Raw genomic sequence first — 10440 nt, forward strand, 5'->3', positions numbered from 1 at the left:
TGTGACATACCTGTTGTTGGTGTGTGCCATGTCTCTCAGGTGTGACATACCTGTTGTTGGTGTGTGCCATGTCTCTCAGGTGTGACATACCTGTTGTTGGTGTGTGCCATGTCTCTCAGGTGTGACATACCTGTTGTTGTCATACCTGCCAGCTTGTCTGCAGCAATAAACAAGTCATCAATTGAGTCCACAACATGTTTGATGTTTATTCCTCTCATGTTGAAGTAGTTCCCATCTGCAGTTCGCCCACTGCACTCTATCGCCACCATGTGGTCATACCTGCAACAACTTCATAGTTCTTTGAAACTATCGCCACCATGTGGTCATACCTGCATCAATTTCATAGTTCTTTGAAACTATCGCCACCATGTGGTCATACCTGCAACAACTTCATAGTTCTTTGAAACTATCGCCACCATGTGGTCATACCTGCAACAACTTCATAGTTCTTTGAAACTATCGCCACCATGTGGTCATACCTGCAACAACTTCATAGTTCTTTGAAACTATCGCCACCATGTGGTCATACCTGCAACAACTTCATAGTTCTTTGAACCTAAAATCTATTGAGATATATATCGTATATATGGAGCGGAAAACACAACCCAAAATTCAAAGTTTCTTCATGCGACGTAGCCGGCCTACTTCACCACAGTCTGTGGTCTATTGCCCCCCCCCCCAGGCAAAGATGAGATGGAGATGTGATGGTGACGACTAACACATTTTCTGGGGGGGAAATCACTGCATAGATAACATTTGTGTATGGAAAGAAATCTATTCTTTACAAGACCAAGGATAGCTCAGTGGTTAAGACTGCGGACTCTGAATGAGAGGTACTGGTTTCGAATGCCAATCTAGTTGACATCATTTTGTTCAAACTCATCATACTTTACTGAGCCAGGAGTCCTCAATTACATTTGTGTATGGAACACAATCATAGCTTCACAAGACCCAGGACAGTCCAGTGGTTAAGACTTCTCACTTGGAATTAAGCGCACTGGGTTCAAATCCAGCTCTAATTGATTTTTTTTTTTTTTTCCCCCAAGATGGCGCTGCTGTAGTGGCTGCTGTTGGCAGGAGCTCCGTGCTCTTGTGTCATCATTTTGTGTTTCCCTCTTGTTTTCATGTCTTATTATATTTTTTTGCCTTTTGGTCCGGGACCCTTTGGGACTGTGTGACAAGGGGTGGCACTTTCGTGACCTCTGTGGTGCTTTTTGTGGACTTCTGGATCTTCCTCCCGGGAGCCTTTTGACCATGGAGACCAGCTGCTGGGTGTCTGCCACACCGGAGTCGCTTTGGAGGGACTGGAGGAGATGCGGATGAAGGGACAGGTCTGCGGAGCAAGCTCTGAGCGCTGGGACGGAGAGGCTTGGTGGTGTCTTGGCTGGGTGAGCAGGTGTCGTACACCTCAGTCTCCTTGGACGTATCCTCGCTCATCCATGCGGACTGGACACTGGCCGAGAGTTGGTTGGCGGCTTAGAGTGGAGTCAGTTCTCTTGGTTGCTTTGTTGGGTCTGCTCCTGTTTCTGGCCACGCTCCCTCCACCCCAGTGGACGATGGTGTGGAACAGCGCAGAGACCACCACAGTGTCTATGTTTCTTTTAGTTGTTATTCATAGCTGGATGTAGAAGTGTCTGCTTGTATCCGCTGCTTTAATGTCTTTCATGTCCTTTGTCCTCTTTGATGTTTACCTCTTACACACATGTGAGAGGGATGTGTACTATGGCTATGAGTTGTTGTTGTTTTTTCCCTTGGCCTCAGTCTGGACCCCTTCTCCAGGGCCCAGGTTTAGACCATTTTTATTTTATTTTATTTTAATCTTCTATTTTTTTCACCCATTCCCAACCTCATTATACTTTACAGAGCCAGGAGTCCTCGATTACATTTATGTATGGAACACAATCTTATTGTCACAAGACCCAGGGTAGACTAGGGGCTGAGTCTGCTGACTTTGAATGAAAAGTGCTGAGTTCAAACCTCACTCTGGTTGATAGTATTTTTTTTTTTACCTCATCATACTTTACGAAGGCCGGGAGTCATCAATTACATTTGTGTATGGACTAAAATCCTACCTTTACAAGACTGAAAGTAGCCCAGTGGTTAAGACTGTTGCATGAGAACAAACTGTACACAGTTCAAACCCCACTCCGGTCAGCAGTATTTTTTCCACCTCATCTTACTCCAGTGAGTCAGGGGTCGTAGATAACATTTGTGTATGGAAAGAAATCCATTCTTCACAGGACCAGGGATAGCTTGGTGGTTAAGACTGCTCACTCTGAATGACAGGTAATGGGTTCGAATCCCACTCATGTTGACAAAATTTAGTTTAAGCTTGTCATACTTTACTGAGCCAGGAGTCCTCGATTACATTTGTGTATAGAACACAATCTTCACTTCACAAGACCCAGGATAGACCAGGGGTTAAGACATCTGACTCGGAATGAAAAGTACTGTGTTCAAGTCACACTCAGGTTGACTGTATTTTGTTCTACCTCATCAAACTTTACTGGGCCATCAGTCCTCGATTACATTTGTGTATGAAAAAAAAAATATCTCATCAAGACCCAGGATAGCTCAGTGGTTAAGACTGCTGACTCTGAATGACAGGTACTGGGTTCAAATCCCACTCATGTTGACAAAATTTTGTTTAAGCTTGTCATACTTTACTGAGCCAGGAGTCCTCGATTACATTTGTGTATAGAACACAATCTTCTCTTCACAAGACCCAGGATAGGCCAGGGGTTAAGACATCTGACTCGGAATGAAAAGTACTGGGCTCAAGTCCCACTCAGGTTAACTGTATTTTGTTCTACCTCATCAAACTTTACTGGGCCATCAGTCCTCGATTGCATTTGTGTATGAAAAAAAAAATATCTCATCAAGACCCAGGATAGCCCAGTGGTTAAGACTGCAGACTCTGAATGACAGGTACTGGGTTCGAATCCCACTCATGTTGACAAAATTTTGTTTAAGCTTGTCATACTTTACTGAGCCAGGAGTCCTCGATTACATTTGTGTATAGAACACAATCTTCTCTTCACAAGACCCAGGATAGACCAGGGGTTAAGACATCTGACTTGGAATGAAAAGTACTGGGTTCAAATCTCACTCAGGTTGTGTGTCTTTTGTTCTACCTCATAAAACTTTACTGGGCCACAGTCCTCGATTACATTTGTGTATGAAAAAAAATTGTGTCATCAACACCCAGGATAGCCCAGTGGTTAAGACTGTTGACTCAGGTTGAAGAGTGTGGGGTTCTACTCCTGCTTGGGTCGATGTGTAATTTAAAAGATCAGCTGGAGGCTGCAAGTTGACAAATATTGTAACTGTGTCATTTCTCCCATGTAATGTTAAAATAATAATTTAATTTACTTTTTTTTTATCCAATTACAATTAACTTATTTTATTTTATTTGTACCCAGGAGAGCTCATTGGTCAACGCTCTTTATTTATCCTATTCCCACCCACCTCAGGAGTTACACTCACTCGCACACACTCCTACACACACACACGCACTCATTCTCACACACACACACACACACACACACAGGTAACCCCTGAGGTGTCATCATTGACTATTTGACATTTTATTTTGGATTATTATTAGCTTTAGTGTTGACTTAATTTTTCAACTATATGTTAGTCAAAGAAGTAGCACATAACATTAGTCTGTGTGGGGGAGAAGAAGCAGCCCACAATGTATGTCGTCTTGACGCCATACTGCCAAATTACTGACTCCATGTATGGGATTTGAACTCACTACTCCTGTATTAGGAGCCCACAGTGTTGACCATTGAGCTATCCTGGGTCCCAACAAAGTTTGGTTCTCGCTCATATACAAATGTTATCAGTGAACTATGATCAAGGCAAAACAATAAACTAACGCCTCCTAACAATGGATTTGAACCCAGTAGTTCTGCATGAGGCAGCAGTCTTAACCATTGAGCTATCCTGAGTCTTGTTGGAAGTGTAGTCTGGCTCCTTCATTAATGGAATCGTGACATCTGTCCCAGTAAACTACGATTGAGGTGGAGCTCAATTTTGAACTGAAGTTACATATCAAACCAATTGGGATTCAAACCCAGTACCCCCATATTTGAAGATCACAGTGTTGACCATTGAGGTATCCTGGGTTCCATCAAGACAGGATTTTCACTAATATACAAATGCAATCATTTAACAATGATAGAGATGAAACAAAAAACAAGATCTTGTGGATTTGAACCCAGTAGTACCGTGTGAGAGGCAGCAGCCTTAACCATTGAGCATTTTGGGTTATGTTGCTACATGATCTGGCTCAATATACCAATGTTACATACCTGTTGTTGAGTAGTTGGTGTGTGCCATGTCTCTCAGGTGTGACATACCTGTTGTTGGTGTGTGCCATGTCTCTCAGGTGTGACATACCTGTTGTTGGTGTGTGCCATGTCTCTCAGGTGTGACATACCTGTTGTTGGTGTACCAAAAAGTTCTATCTTGGTTTCATCTGACCACATGAAATTCTCCCAATCCTCTGCTGTATCATCCATGTATCCATTTTGTTATAAACTCAACTCGTCGTATTTGGAGAATACTAAGTTGCATCCCAAGAACACCACACCTACTGTGAAGCATGGGGGTGGAAACATCATGCTTTGGGGCTGTTTTTCTGCTAAGGGGACAGGACGATTGATCCGTGTTAAGGAAAGAATGAATGGGGCCATGTATCGTGAGATTTGGAGCCAAAACCTCCTTCCATCAGTGAGAGCTTTGGATGGTTGACCAAATACTTATTTTCTACCGTAATTTACAAATAAATTATTTAAAATTCCTACAATGTGAATTCCTGGATTTTTTTTTCACATTCCGTCTCTCACAGTTGAAGTGTACCTATGATGAAAATGACAGACCTCTGTCATCATTTGAAGTGGGAGAACTTGCTGACTAAATACTTTTTTGCCCCACTGTATGTATACATTTTACAGGACTCTCATCGTCTGCCTCAGAGACCCAAGTAGTTTTTAGTGTATTATGCAAATGAGCCATGTTAGTCATTGTAGGAGCCAGATCATGTGTGTATGTCACGTGGTGTTTGTGGATGTGTACACAAGGAACAGAAGCATGTGTCACGTGACATAGGTGGCCGTCACCATAAAGAAGGTTTTTTTACCTGTACTCAAGAGGGAGAGAGGAAAGAGTAGAGCTCGGTAGCCATCATTTCTGCTCGGTTGGTAGAGTGGCCGTGCCAGCAACCTGAGGGTTCCAGGTTCGATCCCCGCTTCTGCCAACCTAGTCACTGCTGTTGTGTCCTCGGGCAAGACACTTTACCCACCTGCTCCCAGTGCCACCCACACTGGTTTCAAAATGTAACTTAGATATCGGGCTACACAATGTAAAGCGCTTCAAGTCACAAGAGAAAAGCGCTATATAAATATAATTAACTTCACATTAAATCAAATAATTTACTGTATTGTGAATTGTGATTGAAAAGTATGCCAAGAATAAACGTGTGGAATGTTTATTAAAAATATGTATCATGGAATAAAAACAGTATTTTCCAATAGATGTCCTTTACTTGACATTCTGTCTTGTCAGTCTCCCGCTACGTGTCTTGAAGCCTGCAACAAAAAGTACGTTTACCACACTTATAGTATAATCTACAAAAGGTTTATGTGTATCAAAACACATGCAAACTTGTTAGCACACGCAAAGCTGATCTAAATATTTGTCGATTAATGAGCAAAATAAGGAGTGCAATCCATCCCATCCATCCATTTTCTATCGCTTATTCCCTCCATTTAACATATTTGTCTTAATGATGTATGCAGAATATATGTTGATTATCAGAATGCCCACAATACTGGGAGGAGAAAATGCAAATACAAATCACTCAACATGAACAGTGAGATTTATCAATGCTGAAAGTGTCCTGCAGGCAGTATCGTGCCTCTTAAAAAGTCTGAAATCTGCGTGCAAACTGGCATAGTTGCACACAGGGCTGTGAGAAAGGAGGCCATCACGCTGCAAAGACAACTGACATAGTTGCACACAGGGCTGTGAGAAAGGAGGCCATCACGCTGCAAAGACAACTGACATAGTTGCACACAGGGCTGTGAGAAAGGAGGCCATCACGCTGCAAAGACAACTGACATAGTTGCACACAGGGCTGTGAGAAAGGAGGCCATCACGCTGCAAAGACAACTGACATAGTTGCACACAGGGCTGTGAGAAAGGAGGCCATCACGCTGCAAAGACAACTGACATAGTTGCACACAGGGCTGTGAGAAAGGAGGCCATCACGCTGCAAAGACAACTGACATAGTTGCACACAGGGCTGTGAGAAAGGAGGCCATCACGCTGCAAAGACAACTGACATAGTTGCACACAGGGCTGTGAGAAAGGAGGCCATCACGCTGCAAAGACAACTGACATAGTTGCACACAGGGCTGTGAGAAAGGAGGCCATCACGCTGCAAAGACAACTGACATAGTTGCACACAGGGCTGTGAGAAAGGAGGCCATCACGCTGCAAAGACAACTGAACAGAGAAGCCTTTGTTCTACGTGTGCATGTCATATTTGGACTGTTAGAAATAAAAAGAAGAAGATATATATTCAGCAATATCATTTTATAGCTGCTGGACAACTTCAAGGGCCGATTAAACCAAAGTCTATTAATTTATGTTGTTTTTTAATGGTATTCCTTTTTTGATTTAGAAAATATGCACCGAATTTTTCGGACTATAAGTAGCAATTTTTTTTTCATAGTTTGGCCGGGGGTGCGACTTATACTCAGGAGCGACTTATGTGTGAAATTATTAACACATTACCGTAAAATATCAATATTATTTATCTCATTGACGTAAGAGACTAGACGTATAAGATTTCATGGGATTTATGGATTAGGAGTGAGAGATAGTTTGTTAAAGGTATATCATGTTCTATATGTTATAGTTATTTGAATGACTCTTACCATATGGAGAATAGGGAGAATTCACATCCAGTGGAACGCCAGTGACAATGCTGACTATGAGAAACCTTGGAGAGGACCGAAAGCAATGGATGTGGAGCGGGTCTAACATGATACTGTGAAAGTTCAATCCATAGTGGCTCCAACACAGCCGCGAGAGTTCAGTTCAAGCGGATCCAAGACAGCAGCGAGAGTCCCGTCCACAGGAAACCATCTCAAGCGGATCAGCAGCGTAGAGATGTCCCCAACCGATACAGGCGAGCGGTCCATCCTGGGTCTCGACTCTGGACAGCCAGTACTTCATCCATGGTCATCGGACCGGACCCCCTGTGGATGGGGGGACATAGGAGAAAGAAAAGAAGCGGCAGATCAACTGGTCTAAAAAGGAGGTCTATTTAAAGGCTAGAGTATACAGATGAGTTTTAAGGTGAGACTTAAATGCTTCTACTGTATCAAATCTATGCAATGCAATAACAATAATAATGCAAATCAAATGTAATGCTTTTTAATGCCATTTTGTTGCTACTTCAAAAAATGTAATGCCCATGTGCGACTGCATTTAGTTGTTTTTTTTACATCATCAAAAGCTTCCAATGATCTGTATACACACAGTTGCAAGCATTAGACAAGTAAATGAGTTGAAAAGTTGACATGAACTGTTACTATCTAGTGTATTAGAATTGGATTACAAAGCTGTTTCATTGGAGAATGTATTTTTATTGATTTATTTTTGTGGAGTAGCATCTGGTGTTTTGACTGTGTGCGTGGCCGTAGACAATCGCTCATTAAAAGGTTCGACTATCCAAAATATTAAAGGAGAACTGCACTTAAAGCCTCTAAACAAACATCCCATTCTGCATCAGATGATCAATATAATATACCCATTAGCCATTTATTTAGTTGTGTCTGTTTGAAACATGCTGTAAGTATATATATATATATATATATATATATATATATTCTCTGAAATGATGACTTATAACAGCCACAAAGCATTTTTAATCAGGATACAATTTGTTTTCAAATAATTCAAAGGTTTTATGGAAAAATAAATGAACATCATACTAGGATTGCAAATGATGCATGTGTTTGGAAATGGATGATGGATTTAAACATTTGAGAAAAATACAGAATAATATTGGTAAAAATGCCAATCAAATGCATTTGAAAAAAGCTATAGCAATGAAACATATTGCATTTCTTGTATTTACACCCTCTCTGTTGTTTCAAATGTTTACAGTAAACAGCAAGTATGTATCAAGTGTCCGGCAGCTGAAGGAACTTGTATTCATTTATTGTGGGAATGTCAGAGAATGAAATAGTTGTGGTCTGCTGTGAAAATGGCCTCTTTTGTCCATCCTAGGCTAGCGTAGATCACTTGAGGGAATTGCGTCACAACAGTTGCTAATGTTAGGCAAGTTAGCTCATATGTGTTGAAGTGGAGATGATTGAAATAAACGACTCCGTGTCGGCTCAGCTTCTCCATTATCCTGACATGGTGTCACAGTTAAGGACTACACGCCTACAGTGACCAAAGAATGGAAAAGTTGATGTTTCATTTTGCTTGATTGAAGCAGTGCTTTTGTCGTGTTCCCACCTTACAATACCTCTTGTATGCAGTTCAAAAAAGAAACGACTGTAACCTTCTTAAGTTCATTTTCCTTTACCGTTTGACATATTGACTGTCCGCCATGTCCTACAATCATATTCCCTTTTTTAAATGCCTCATTTAATGCTTTTTTATTGCCCTTTAAAGCCTTCATTTACGCAAAACCATTAATACACACAACCACACTTCAAGTTGATGGACATCAGACTATATTGCTCATCATAACGCTAGTTTGGAGTGGATAACAAATTGTAATGATGTAACATTCAGTTATGCTTCCAGTCTGCTGTAATCGAAAAGGGATCAACATTTCTCATATTGAACTTCTATTTCATTATTGTGACCCAATTTTGGCCTGAAAACACCCTCTGTTTGGGAAAACTTACTAAGGATTCCTTCCACTTTTTTCCGCTTAAGGATGCGCTTTGGTGTTCCTGCAGGTTTGTTTCCAGGGCGTCAAAAAGGGACAGCATTTTGACACGTAGAAAAAAGAGGTCCAAATAAAGGCATACATTTGGGCTCTGCAGCATGTCTCATGGCAGCAAGGCGGAACAATGATATGAATACGCCGCTCTCAGGAAAGAGCTCTTGCTGGCCCGATTGTTGAGGAGGGCCGTCGCTGTATTTGTCTCCAACCAAGTCGCAGAGAGTTTGAAGTACTCTGACTTGGACCGGATCTGAAAGGGAAAAAAGAGCACAAACAATAGCAGAAGGAGAAAATGTGTTCAAAGTTGAAGTCAACAAAACAATGACATCATGAATGCTACTTACCTATTTTCAAGAGGACTTCTTCAATTCCTTCTTTTTCTGCCCACATTTTTTCCATCACATGGCGTCCATGATTTTTCTGCCTGTGGTTGATAACAGATAGTGTCCTCAATAGATGGGTTGCCTGCATCTCTCCTGTCTGGTGCCAGGAAAGCTGCCTTTTTATTCTCAGGTGGATTCAGGTAGCAAGCTATTGTGTACGCCGGGTGAAGGACCATAGGTGTGGACATTTGGTGATGGGCCAGCGGTGTGGGGATGGGAGGGGTGTACAGCCTCCATAGAGTGATCAAACTTGGCTGCTGAGGCCATTGGTTGATGGGCAGGATGCATGGTCTTCGTAGGGAAATGGACCTTTGATGTGGAGACCATATGGCAGGGGTGTCCAAACTTTTTCCACTGAAAAATCAAAGCAAGCGGGGGCCATTTTCATATTTTTGATTTGAAAAACCAATACAATATATGTATCAAAAATATACATTTAGGCCTCCACTCAGTTAGGGTTTTGGTCAAAAAAATATATTAAAAATGTGTCATTATTCAGTATTATTAGTATTGTTTTCATTATTATTCATGTTTTAAATCTCTAGATCAACATTAGGGAAAAAATGGAAAAAACAGAAAATATGCAATATTTTCATCCAATAACTTTTTGAGGTGGAATATTTGAGATGATATAATAATTAAGCCTTCATTTTGGATTTTGATTCATTATTATTTTTGGAGCAATGACACTTCAAAACAAATCACACTAAAATAATTGGGGATCGAAAAGTGTCCTACTCATTAAAGTGTTAAAAAATAAATCATACATTTTTTTACTGTCGATGCATCAGTGTTGTCGGGTCTCCCACTAATTATCATTCAGATTAACCAGGAATTGAGAAATTGCACAGGCAGCCCATGCATACTGTGCCCTCTGGGCAACAGTAGCAATGAAATGCCCAGTCACCTAGGAGTCTGGCCGCATAGTCGTTATAGCTGTTCAACCAACCTTTTTAAGTTACGGTTGGGTAGTTAACATGGGCGCCGATTGCATCGAACCTTGATAGCAGTTCAGCAAACCATTTTAAGTTACAGTTTTAACAAGTACCAAACGTTGAAACCGTGAGTCAGGAT

General features: G+C 41.3%; 1 long non-coding RNA gene across 1 annotated transcript; it reads right to left on the bottom strand.

Moving 5' to 3' along the window:
* Positions 1-8394: 8394 nt before the first annotated feature.
* Positions 8395-9777, bottom strand: LOC133540206 (uncharacterized). Its single transcript, XR_009803581.1, has 2 exons — positions 9328-9777; positions 8395-9233 (listed from the first exon to the last, which is right to left on the bottom strand). It is a non-coding gene; the product is annotated as an uncharacterized LOC133540206 (long non-coding RNA).
* Between the last annotated feature and the right edge of the window lie 663 nt (positions 9778-10440).

Source organism: Nerophis ophidion, linkage group LG21, assembly GCF_033978795.1.
Source record: "Nerophis ophidion isolate RoL-2023_Sa linkage group LG21, RoL_Noph_v1.0, whole genome shotgun sequence".
In the NCBI taxonomy this organism is placed as follows: domain Eukaryota; kingdom Metazoa; phylum Chordata; class Actinopteri; order Syngnathiformes; family Syngnathidae; genus Nerophis; species Nerophis ophidion.